Raw genomic sequence first — 13,512 nt, 5'->3', positions numbered from 1 at the left:
ATATAAGTTACACCATGACATTCACTTCCCATCTTTCATGACCTATAAATTTCTCCTTAGCATAAATACCATCCTTAAGCATGGTCCTGGAAATCCCTTGTTTAGTATGGGCATAACTTTTGATCATCATATATCCATTTCGTCATTAGCACAGGTTCAATCATATGTAGTTTAATATAAATATGATGTTTTTTTATTTCCTTGCCTACTTTGTATTTCTATTTCTACCATTAACCCATTTTGCAGGGAAGATCTCGAGAATGCTGACTGTTTTAACTCTATATTTTTTTTTTTATTTATCTATTTTGCTTTATGTCAGCAATATAACAATTAGATGTAATCTTGGAATAAGAGATCTAATTTCCTATTTAGATTAGGATGCATATCATATAGTTTGAGTTTCTGCAATATCCTGATTATGTGATTCATGCATTTCATTTCAAAATCACTGTGGATGCACACGAATGACACGTGCACCAACTCTTAGGGAGTTGATGAACTTGGTGGAATCCATATTTACGGCCCTAGTCGAAATATGGATGAGACCCAGATTCAACATCTTTCTACTAGTCGCACCCAGCCTACACTCTTAGGCTATCTTCCAAAATTCACTGCATATTTTCAATTTTACAAAATATTTTAGAATTAACTAAGTAAATTACAAACAAATTTACGTCCCTAGTCGGAATATGTGGTAATATTACCTTAGTTTAATTCTAAAATTGCATATTTTTCTGAAAAGAGGTTTTCATAAAAAGACATTCATTCATTCAGGATAGTTTGCATCATGAAATCACCTGCATTTCTTAAACTTTTCCTCAAGAAAAATTTCATTCCAAGGAAATCGATTCCTCAAGAGATTCTGAAAATTTTCAAAGTTGGATTTTCCCAAGTCCAATTTTCCATGGAAAATGTATTTTCTTAAGAATCATTTTTAAAAGGAATTTCTCAAGAATCAATATCGATTTTCAAATATTTCAAGGCTAAGATTCTCAGAACTTCAATTTTTTGGGTTTTGATTTTCCTTCTCCAAAGAGTTTTCCAATGATTTTCAATCATTTTCCAAAGAAAATTTTCAAAGTTGGAGTTTTTCTGGCAAACATTTTGTAACGCCCCAACTTTTTATAGTAAAAATTTTGGAGTAAATTTTTTTTTTTTTTAATATAGCGGAAGTGCGAAAAACACAAGTCGGGCGCATTACAGGGTAAAACAGAGAAGTACTAAACATACCATTCATTAATTGAAACATCAATGTCATTAATTACATCCCATAACAGAAATGTAAATCTACTAATCAGAGTTCAAACATAAAATACTGAATAAATGAGATCTCTTGGCCTCATCCAAAACGACACCCCGATGCTCCAATTAGTTGCTACCTGAAAAATATTTAAAGCAGAAGGGTCAGACTCCCCTGTCTGCGTAAGAAGCATTATATTTATATGTGGTGCTCAGTGACCTGTGTACAAATATGTGCAAGTACTGCAGATATAACTAGCATGGAAGTTTATAACATTCTAAGAAGATGATTATGCTTTCTAATTCATGATACAATGCAAAAGATGACTGAACTAGAGGTATGTTTATCCACATTAATACAAGCTGTAGATTCCACAAGTTTTTCTAAAGTCAACTCAACAGAATGTAATTCTTCAGAGATAAGTTTCTAGTCAACTTAAATTATTTAATGCTTATCTTACTCTTACCCTGTGGGTACGCACAGGCATAGACCTCGTAGCGGACCGAGACCATACGGGGGTCTATTATTTAATAACCCGTATGACTAGCCGTACGAATATCCAAAGGGGGCGGCCAGTGACCGAGAGAGAGCTACCCAGTGGCTAGAACAAAAATTTAGGATGCACCCTGTACTTCTGCAGAAGACTTGGATCTACCACCTAGGACATACTGGTAGTCCTGGTCCCCTAACTTCGTGGACTGGAGACCGGGTGAGACGCCTAGCTTTCACAAGAACAAGAATGTCCACGAAGCTTGTACCACCTACCCTCTCCAAGGTAGACCATGGGTCCAGTAACATACACCATCTTTCAGGTGTACCCAGAGCCGTGAGAAACCAGTAACATATACCATTTGCAGGTATACCCAGAATCCAACATATTTAATTTATATGTGTATAAATTTTCAATCTTGTTTGTTTGGATCCAGTAACATACATCTTCTTTCAGATGTACCCAGAACCCTGAGAAACCAGTAACATATACCATCTTTCAGGTATACCCAGAATTCCACATTTAGGTTATGTGTGCATATTTATTTATTTATTTATTTATTTATTTTTTCTTATGTGCAAGTCATTGCACCACAAGGGATTTTCAAAACCCCAACTCATACTCAAGTTGATCTTAGTATATGCACATTACCCATCGAATGCCTCAAAGGCACCAACCACAATTTCTCATAATTCTGGTTCAACTTTGTGTCGAGTACTCAAACATTCAGCATTTTCAGTTTTATTTATGAGCTAGAGTGTACGTTTCGTACCCCCACTGGTTATGCCGCAACATGGCATTATCCAACTTTATCATGTGTGTTCCATGTATTGGACATAATCCTAAAGTCCATATGTGAATCACATATTTAGTTTACCATCAAAACTATTTCCTTCATAGATATTTCAATTGCATTTCACCTAAAAAGTCTTTAGAAAAACTTTTCTAAAAGAACCCTTCACGAAAATCATTTTAGAAAACTCTTTACTCAATTTTTCATGTTTATTAGTCGACCAATAGGCTCACCGGTCGACCAACCTTTTTGGCTTCAAATCTTCTAAGCAAAACGTTATTTTTTTGTAAAATTAGTCGACCGAAGAATTTATCAGTTGACCGGACAGAATGTCTGTTTTCTGAAAAAGTTAAGCAGCAGTCGACTCAAGGGTTTATCAGTCGACTGATCATAAAATTAGTCGACCGAAAGTTTTATCAGTCGACCGGACAGAATGCCCGTTTTATGCAAAAATTTAGCAGCAGTCGACTGAAGGGTTTATCAGTCGACTGAACAGAATATCAATTTTCTGAAAATTTTAGCATCAGTCGACTGAAGGTTTTATCAGTCGACTAATCAAAATATCTGTTTTCTAGAAAAATTTTAGCATCAGTCGACTGAAGTTTTTATCAGTCGACTGATCAGAATATCTGTTTTCTGGAAAAATTCTAGCATCAGTCGACTGAAGGTTTTATCAGTCGACTGATCAGAATATCTGTTTTCTGGAAAAAATTTAGCATCAGTCGACTGAAGGTTTTATCAGTCGACTGAACAGAATGTCTGTTTCTTGGAAATTTTAGCAGTAGTCGACTGAAGGTTTTATCAGTCGACTGAACATATTATCAGTCGACTAACTATTGTCTCAGTCGACTAATTTTACCGTTTTTCTGTAACTTTTTAAAAGGGCGTATCTTTTTATTTTTCAAACATTTTGATCATTCTAAATGGACTGTTTTGCCACCCCTTTCATCCCCAATGTATGGAATCTTTCAACTATAGATATGAGTGCATTCCACACTCAAAACCATCGAATCCAATCGAATTACCCAATCAGAATGATATATCTTTATTTTACCATGATGTGAAATAGCAATCACGTATACATAACTTCAGACTTGATTAAAACCATTCAATCTACAAAGTAGGAAAGGTGTATTGAACAAGAAAATACAACCAAACAATAATTTCATGAATAATAATCCAAGATACTTAAGGTTCCATGCCATTTGCCTACTTTATTTTTGTTTCGATCTTGAATCTGTCATGGCTAACACCCACACCAAAAATATATGCATCTTCCTACATAGATTCGAACTGTAGGTTTTGATATGAGTACTACATATTACCAGGCACACACATAGGAACAAAATGCCCTTACAAAGAACACCACAGTGCCCCAACGTTGGCCAAGGATGAGAACCATTGGCTGAACCACTACATATTGACCTATTGGCGAGTAGGTGTTTTAACTCATGCCACTTGGGTCTCAAGGCCCTAAACATACCTACATATAGGTGGTGCTTGTCACGTAAACTCCATGATATTGCAACATAGATGTGCAACAAGGCATCAACCACTTACATACAAATAGCAATGCTCCTTACCTCTTGTTGGAGCGTCAAGCGAATGAAGCAACGCTTCTTCCTTCGTTGGAGTAGCACACTACGTTTGCCAATGGAAGTCCAGTCGTGCAGCAATAGAAAACTCCACCACCAACTATGGAGGTCTGATCACCCAAGAGAGGGAGAGAGAGAGAGAGAGAGAAGGAGAGATATAGAAAATCGTGTTTCACGATTTCTAAAAGAAAAAACTTCTTGATTTGTCTCCTCTTTCTTAGGTGGAGTTTCAAAACTCAACCCTAAAAAATCTCCTCCAAATCCCAGGATTTTTGTTGGGATAGCATCTCTTCTGATTTTGCCCTTTACTCCATGTGTCATTTTTTTAACTTTCACTCTCTTTTTTCCTTATTGTGGTACCCCTCATCCCCTGATGCATGGGATTCCCCTCTATTTTTGGTAAGGTGAGAGGAGTTGCTCATGTTTTTGGTGGAGAAAGACCAAAAAGGTAGGGTTTAATTTGAGCCCACGTTTTTACCTTTTTCACCAAGGTAGAAAACATCACTTTCTGGTGACAAAAAAATTTGTGCACGGGGGGTTTTGAATTGAGGTTGTAACTCTACAACACTGTGCGTCCTACCATAACTCCACTTCACCACTTATTGTTTACTTTTGCGAAAATGTTCTTTTTATGTCATATTGGGACGTTTTTCCTTGTTGATGCATTTCTTCCATTTTCAAGTGGATTTTTTCACTCGTTGGTTTTATACTTGCACTCGCTTACTTTAAATGTGCTTCGGATCTCACGCTATCATCCCGAAAGCATGGGGTTTCCTTACTTGGACTCGTGAACCGGGTCGGATCATCGGATCTCGCCAAAATCAGGATCCAAAACCACTTGTGAGAGTTTGTTATCGGTTTTGTTCTAGAAACCACAAGTCATAAAAATTGTACTGTCTAACTTAAAATCTTACTATTTCACATAACGGATCCCTTTTATTCATTTAGAATTTCATAAATTTCATGGGTTTTACATCCTTCCCCTCTAAAAAGAAATTTCGTCCGCGAAATTTGTAATACATATCAATCAAACAATTGTGGGTATCTGTTCTTCATTGCTGCTTCCGGTTCCCACGTGCATTCTTCTAAGCCATGATGTCTCCATCTCACTTTGACTAATGGGATGATCTTGTTTCGCATCACCCGCTCACTGCGATCTACGATTTCGACCGGTCTCTCTTCTACGGTCAGATCTTCTTGCACACTGATGTCCTCGAACTGAATCACGTGTGACGGATCTTGAATGCATTTTCTCAACATCGATACGTGAAATACATTATGAATCTTGGCAAGTTGAGATGGTAGCTCAACTCGATAAGCCGTTTCACCGATCCGCTCTAATATTGGGAAAGGTCCGACATATCTAGGACTCAACTTTCCCCTCTTTCCGAATCTGAAAACGCTCTTGGTCGGCGATACCTTGACAAACACTGCATCTCCCACTTCGAAACTAAGCTCTCTGCGTCTCTGATCCGCATAACTTTTCTGTCGACTCTGTGCTGCTCTAAGTCGATCTCGTATCTTCTGTATTTGTTCAGTGTAATGTTGAAGTACCATTGGTGACTCAACTGTTCTTTCGCCAACTTCATCCCAATATACTGGTGACCTACAAGGTCGCCCATACAGTGCTTCGAAGGGCGCCATGCCAATACTCGCATGGTAGCTATTATTGTAAGCGAATTCTGCTAGTACCACGTGAGCATCCCATTCTCCTTTCCAGTCCAACATACAGGCACGTAGCATGTCCTCCAGTGTTTGTATGGTCCTTTCTGACTGTCCATCGGTTTGTGGATGAAAGGCAGTACTGAATTTCAACTTGGTCCCTAATGCCTTTTGTAACTGCCCCCACAGTCGTGAGGTAAACCGAGGGTCTCTATCAGATATGATCGAGACAGGCACCCCATGTAGTCGTACTATCTCCTGGATATACAGGTCGGTCAAGCTCTCAAGTGATTGATTCTTCCTCATTGGTAGGAAATATGCTGACTTAGTGAGTCGGTCAACCACTACCCAAATAGAGTCATGGTTCTTTCGGGTTCGCGGTAACCCCATCACAAAATCCATCGTGATATGTTCTCATTTCCATTGAGGAATTTCCATCAGCTGCATTGTTCCTCCTGGCCTTTGATGCTCGATTTTGATTTGTTGACATGTCAAGCACTTTGCGACGTATCTAGAATGATAGCAAGAATTGGCATAATCCCGATCTTATATCATAGAAAGAGCAACCTAATTAGAACACAAAAAATTTTCTCGTGAATTGGTTACCTTGCAACATCGCGCTTCATACCATTCCACCAGTACCAGTATTGAAGATCTTTGAACATCTTGGTATTGCCCGGGTGAATGGTATACTTGCTCTTATGTGCCTCTGCCAATAACTCTTCTCTGGTCTCTGGATCACTCAGTACCCATAATCGATCTTTAAACCATATACTTTCATCCTCTTTGTGCTGGAAAGCAGTGTCTTCTTGCAACGCCAATGCCTCCATCTTTTCGTACTGCGAGTCTTCTTTTTGCTTAATCACGATCCGCTCTCGTAGTTCTGATCGTACAGTCAGACTAGACAACCTAAGTACGCCTTGATCATCGAAGAAAGGTCTCCATTCTGTGAACTCAGAAATCATCTTTCATCCAAGATTTACCAAGCTAGAAAAATTTCCCTCAGCCTTACGACTAAGGGCATCAGCAACAACATTTGCTTTCCCTAGATGGTACGAGATTGTAAATTCGTAGTCCTTGATGAACTCGAGCCACATTCTTTGTCGCATATTAAGTTCCTTCTGAGAAAATAGATACTTCAAGCTCTTGTGATCAGTGAAGACTTCGAACTGCTCTCCATATAGATAATGTCTCCAAACCTTTAAAGCAAAAACCACCGCTGCCAACTCCAGGTCGTGCGTGGGGTAATTCCTCTCATGAATCTTCAGTTGTCGTGATGCATAGGCAATGACCTTGTCGTGCTGCATCAATACACACCCCAATCCAGTACCAGAAGCGTTCGTGTACACCACGAATCCCCAGCTTCCAGACGGTAAGGCTAACACTGGAGCTGTGGTAAGCTTAGCTTTTAGGGTTCGAAAACTTTCTTCACTTTTATCATTCCATTCAAACTTTACCCCTTTTCGTAGAAGCTTTGTCATTGGCATAGCAATTTGGGAGAAGTCTTGGATGAATCGCCTATAGTAGCCAGCTAATCCTAGGAAGCTTTAGATTCCGCTGACATTCTTTGGTTGTGACCAATTCATTACAGCTTCAACTTTGGCAGGATCTACTGAAACTCCATCTTTCGAGATCACATGTCCAAGGAACATAACTTCTTCAAGCCAGAATTCGCATTTCGAGAACTTTGCGTATAACTGATGTGTCCAGAGGGTTTCTAAAACAATTTTCAGATGTTCTTTGTGTTCCTCCACATTTTCCGAGTATATCAGTATGTCATCAATGAAGATGATGACAAAGGAGTCTAAGTATGGCCTGAATACCCGATTCATCAGGTCCATGAATGCTGCTGGGGCATTAGTGAGTCCAAATGGCATTACCACAAACTCAAAATGCCCATATCTGGTTCGAAATGCTGACTTTGGGATATCTTTATCTTTTATTCTCAACTGGTGATAACCTGACCTCAAATCAATCTTAGAAAAAACTTGTGCTCTTTTCAATTGATCAAATAGGTCCTCGATACGGGGTAGAGGATATTTATTCTTCACAGTTGCTTGGTTCAGCATTCTATAGTCTATGCATAGTCTCATAGACCCATCCTTCTTTTTCACGAACAGGACCGGTGCTCCCCATGGAGACGTACTCGGTCGTACAAAACCACGCTCCATCAGTTCTTGCAACTGCTTCTTCAGTTCTTCCAACTCTGCTGGTGCCATCCGATAAGGTGCTCTTGATATTGGCTTTGTACCCGGCATTAGTTCAATCCCAAACTCGACTTCTCGCTGAGGAGGAAGTCTAGGAAGTTCTTCTAGGAATACATCGGCAAAATCGCGGACAATTTCCAAATTCTCTAGTCGAGTTAGTTTTGTTTCACCTCCGATCATACTAACCAGGAAAGCCATATCTCCCCGACGGAGATACTTTTGGGCTTTGAGGGTCGAAATAACCCTTTTCTTGATTCCAGGCCTTGCTAATCGAAATTCAACTTTAGGCATATCCGGTCGAGAAAGAATTACTTTTCCTTCCCTACAGAGGACTCTAGCATAGTGTTCAAAGAGCCAATCCATACCCAGTATGACATCGTACTCGGTCATATCAAGTATGATTAGGTTGGCAGGTAAATTGTGTTCTCCTAAAATAACTTCCACTTCTGGCATATAGTTCACACAAACTTCATTGAATCCTATAAGGTTATACACTACTAGTTCTTGATTTAATGATTCTGTGGGGATTCTAAGTTGTTTTGCAAAATATAAAGAAATGAAGAAATGAGAATCTCCACAGTCAAATAAGACAAGGGCAGCTTGACCTGAAACATGCACGGTACCTTGCACAAGGTCCCCCTTCTCCAGTTGGTCAGTTGTGGTAGCATACACGCGTCCTGTCATGCGTTGTGGGGCCGCTTGAGGCTGTGGTGGTGGCGCACGGTGCTGTTGAGGTTGTTGTCCTCCAGTGCCGCGCCGTGCATCATCAGCTTGCTTCTTCCGAGACTCTTTGATATAATGCCCCATTTTTCCATAGTAGAGACACCCTCTTGTCTCACGGGGACATTGTTGTCCGGGGTGAAAACGGTTGCACTTCTGACACCTTTGATTTTGTCCTGGCTTAGGTCTGGTGCCTCCATCGTGCCTTGGTTTCTTAGTTTGATGGTTGAAACGTTTTCCACCAAACCTCTTCTTAAACTTGGGTTTCTGAACCCCGATTTTGTTCTTTTGCGACTTTTGTCCCTCCTTCCAGTCGTCATCAAGGAGAGTTGCCACCTGTATGTCCGAGACAGACAGGAACAATCCATTACAATCTAAGGGTTAACGGTACCTTGTAAACTTTGATGCAACTTATAACCTGAAAAGAAATGATCTTTTACCATGATAGCCTCATCGAGGTTCTTGGGCCCTCTAGTGTACAGACGGTTTCTCAAACCCGCCTTCAAGCCTCGAGCAAATTTCATTGCTCGATCCTCATCCGATGTATACACGTTTGGACAATATCGTTCCAAACTGTGAAACTTAGTGATGTACTCGGCGAGGGACATCTCACCCTGTTGTAGGTCCAAGAACTCCTGCATCTTCTTCGCCCTCTCGTGCTTCGGAAAGTAGGCAGCGTTAAAAACCTCTACGAACTCCGTCTAAGATACAGGACCATCCTGGAACTTGACCGCCCTGGTGGTTTCCCACCACTTTTCAGCATGATCCTTGAGACGATAAGTCCCAAAGTCCACCCGACGCTCCTCGGGCACCTCCAGTACACGAAAGATACGTTCAATCTCCCGGATCCAACTCTCAGTAGCTTCAGGATCCGTCTTTCCGGAAAAGCAGGAGGATCCATGTCCATGAATTTCTTGTAGGACATAGTCCCACCGTTTGTACTCTTCTCATGGGCCACATGTTGTAGATTGTCGCCCATCTGTTGCATTGTCGTAGCTTGCTGGCCTACTACTTCGGCCAGGTTATGTAGAGTTTCCATAATATTGTTGCAACGATTTGCCCACGCCATCTATTTGAGCAAATAAAATTCATTATAACCTGAGTTATGATTTTGTGAATTAATTGTACACACTCATATGTTTCTTGTTTCTACATTACAAAACAACTTTTCTACATACTTACAGAGTCATCGCGGTCGCTGGAAGAGCCAAGATCTCAAATTGTTCAGTCCTGCTCTGATACCAAAGCTGTAACGCCCCAACTTTTTATAGTAAAAATTTTGGAGTAAATTTTTTTTTTTTTTTTAATATAGCGGAAGTGCGAAAAACACAAGTCGGGCGCATTACAGGGTAAAACAGAGAAGTACTAAATATACCATTCATTAATTGAAACATCAATGTCATTAATTACATCCCATAACAGAAATGTAAATCTACTAATCAGAGTTCAAACATAAAATACTAAATAAATGAGATCTCTTGGCCTCATCCAAAACGACACCCCGATGCTCCAATTAGTTGTTACCTGAAAAACATTTAAAGCAGAAGGGTCAGACTCCCCTGTCTGCGTAAGAAGCATTATATTTATATGTGGTGCTCAGTAACCTGTGTACAAATATGTGCAAGTACTGCAGATATAACTAGCATGAAAGTTTATAACATTCTAAGAAGATGATTATGCTTTCTAATTCATGATACAATGCAAAAGATGACTGAACTAGAGGTATGTTTATCCACATTAATACAAGCTGTAGATTCCACAAGTTTTTCTAAAGTCAACTCAACAGAATGTAATTCTTCAGAGATAAGTTTCTAGTCAACTTAAATTATTTAATGCTTATCTTACTCTTACCTTGTGGGTACGCACTGGCATAGACCTCGTAGCGGACCGAGACCATACGGGGGTCTATTATTTAATAACCCGTATGACTAGCCGTACGGATATCCAAAGGGGACGGTCAGTGACCGAGAGAGAGCTCCCCAGTGGCTAGAACAAAAATTTAGGATGCACCCTGTACTTCTGCAGAAGACTTGGATCTACCACCTAGGACATACTGGTAGTCCTGGTCCCCTAACTTCGTGGACTAGAGACCAGGTGAGACGCCTAGCTCTCACAAGAACAAGAATGTCCATGAAGCTTGTACCACCTACCCTCTCCAGGGTAGACCATGGGTCCAGTAACATACACCATCTTTCAAGTGTACCCAGAGCCCTGGGAAACCAGTAACATATATCATTTGCAGGTATACCCAGAATCCAACATATTTAATTTATATGTGTATAAATTTTCAATCTTGTTTGTTTGGATCCAGTAACATACATCTTCTTTCAGATGTACCTAGAACCCTGAGAAACCAGTAACATATACCATCTTTCAGGTATACCCAGAATCCCACATTTAGGTTATGTGTGCATATTTATTTATTTATTTATTTATTTTTTTCTTATGTGCAAGTCATTGCACCACAGGGGATTTTCAAAACCCCAACTCATACTCAGGTTGATCCTAGTATATGCACCATTACCCATCGAATGTCTCAAAGGCACCAACCACAATTTCTCATAATTCTGGTTCAACTTTGTGTTGAGTACTCAAACATTCGGCATTTTCAGTTTTATTTATGAGCTCGAGTGTACGTTTCGTACCCCCACTGGTTATGCCGCAACATGGCATTATCCAACTTTATCATGTGTGTTCCATGTATTGGACATAATCCTAAAGTCCTTATGTGAATCACATATTTAGTTTACCATCAAAACTATTTCCTTCATAGATATTTCAATTGCATTTCACCTAAAAAGTCTTTAGAAAAACTTTTCTAAAAGAACCCTTCACGAAAATCATTTTAGAAAACTCTTTACTCAATTTTTCATGTTTATTAGTCGACCAATAGGCTCACCGGTCGACCAACCTTTTTGGCTTCAAATCTTCTAAGCAAAACGTTATTTTTTTGTAAAATTAGTCGACCGAAGAATTTATCAGTCGACCAGACAGAATATCTGTTTTCTGGAAAAGTTTAGCAGCAGTCGACTGAAGGGTTTATCAGTCGACTGATCATAAAATTAGTCAACCGAAAGTTTTATCAGTCGACCGGACAGAATGTCCGTTTTCTGGAAAAATTTAGCAGCAGTCGACTGAAGGGTTTATCAGTCGACTGAACAGAATATCAATTTTCTAAAAATTTTAGCATCAGTCGACTGAAGGTTTTATCAGTCGACTAATCAAAATATCTGTTTTCTAGAAAAATTTTAGCATCAGTCGACTGAAGTTTTTATCAGTCGACTGATCAGAATATCTGTTTTCTGGAAAAATTCTAGCATCAGTCGACTGAAGGTTTTATCAGTCGACTGATCAGAATATCTGTTTTCTGGAAAAAATTTAGCATCAGTCGACTGAAGGTTTTATCAGTCGACTGAATAGAATGTCTGTTTCTTGGAAATTTTAGCAGTAGTCGACTGAAGGTTTTATCAGTCGACTGAACATATTATCAGTCGACTAACTATTGTCTCAGTCGACTAATTTTGCCGTTTTTCTATAACTTTTTAAAAGGGCGTATCTTTTTATTTTTCAAACATTTTGATCATTCTAAATGGACTGTTTTGCCACCCCTTTCATCCCCAATGTATGGAATCTTTCAACTATAGATATGAGTGCATTCCACACTCAAAAACATCGAATCCAATCGAATTACCCAATCAGAATGATATATCTTTATTTTACCATGATGTGAAATAGCAATCACGTATACATAACTTCAGACTTGATTAAAACCATTCAATCTACAAAGTAGGAAAGGTGTATTGAACAAGAAAATACAACCAAACAATAATTTCATGAATAATAATCCAATATACTTAAGGTTCCATGCCATTTGCCTACTTTATTTTTGTTTCGATCTTGAATCTGTCATGGCTAACACCCACACCAAAAATATATGCATCTTCCTACATAGATTCGAACTGTAGGTTTTGATATGAGTACTACATATTACCAGGCACACACATAGGAACAAAATGCCCTTACAAAGAACACCACAGTGCCCCAACGTTGGCCAAGGATGAGAACCATTGGCTGAACCACTACATATTGACCTATTGGCAAGTAGGTGTTTTAACTCATGCCACCTGGGTCTCAAGGCCCTAAACATACCTACATATAGGTGGTGCTTGTCACGTAAACTCCATGATATTGCAACATAGATGTGCAACAAGGCATCAACCACTTACATACAAATAGCAATGCTCCTTACCTCTTGTTGGAGCGTCAAGCGAATGAAGCAACGCTTCTTCCTTCGTTGGAGTAGCACACTACATTTGCCAATGGAAGTCCAGTCGTGCAGCAATAGAAAACTCCACCACCAACTATGGAGGTCTGATCACCCAAGAGAGGGAGAGAGAGAGAGAGAGAAGGAGAGATATAGAAAATCGTGTTTCACGATTTCTAAAAGAAAAAACTTCTTGATTTGTCTCCTCCTTCTTAGGTGGAGTTTCAAAACTCAACCCTAAAAAATCTCCTCCAAATCCCAGGATTTTTGTTGGGATAGCATCTCTTCCGATTTTGCCCTTTACTCCATGTGTCATTTTTTTAACTTTCACTCTCTTTTTTCCTTATTGTGGTACCCCTCATCCCCTGATGCATGGGATTCCCCTCTATTTTTGGTAAGGTGAGAGGAGTTGCTCATGTTTTTGGTGGAGAAAGACCAAAAAGGTAGGGTTTAATTTGAGCCCACGTTTTTACCTTTTTCACCAAGGTAGAAAACATCACTTTCTGGTGACAAAAAAATTTGTGCACGGGGGGTTTTGAAT

The sequence above is a fragment of the Nuphar pumila genome, chromosome 10 (assembly GCF_984573655.1).
Source record: "Nuphar pumila chromosome 10, dmNupPumi1.hap1.1, whole genome shotgun sequence".
In the NCBI taxonomy this organism is placed as follows: Eukaryota; Viridiplantae; Streptophyta; class Magnoliopsida; order Nymphaeales; family Nymphaeaceae; genus Nuphar; species Nuphar pumila.
The sequence above is the reverse complement of the archived record's forward strand: the minus strand, read 5'-3'. Positions refer to the sequence as shown.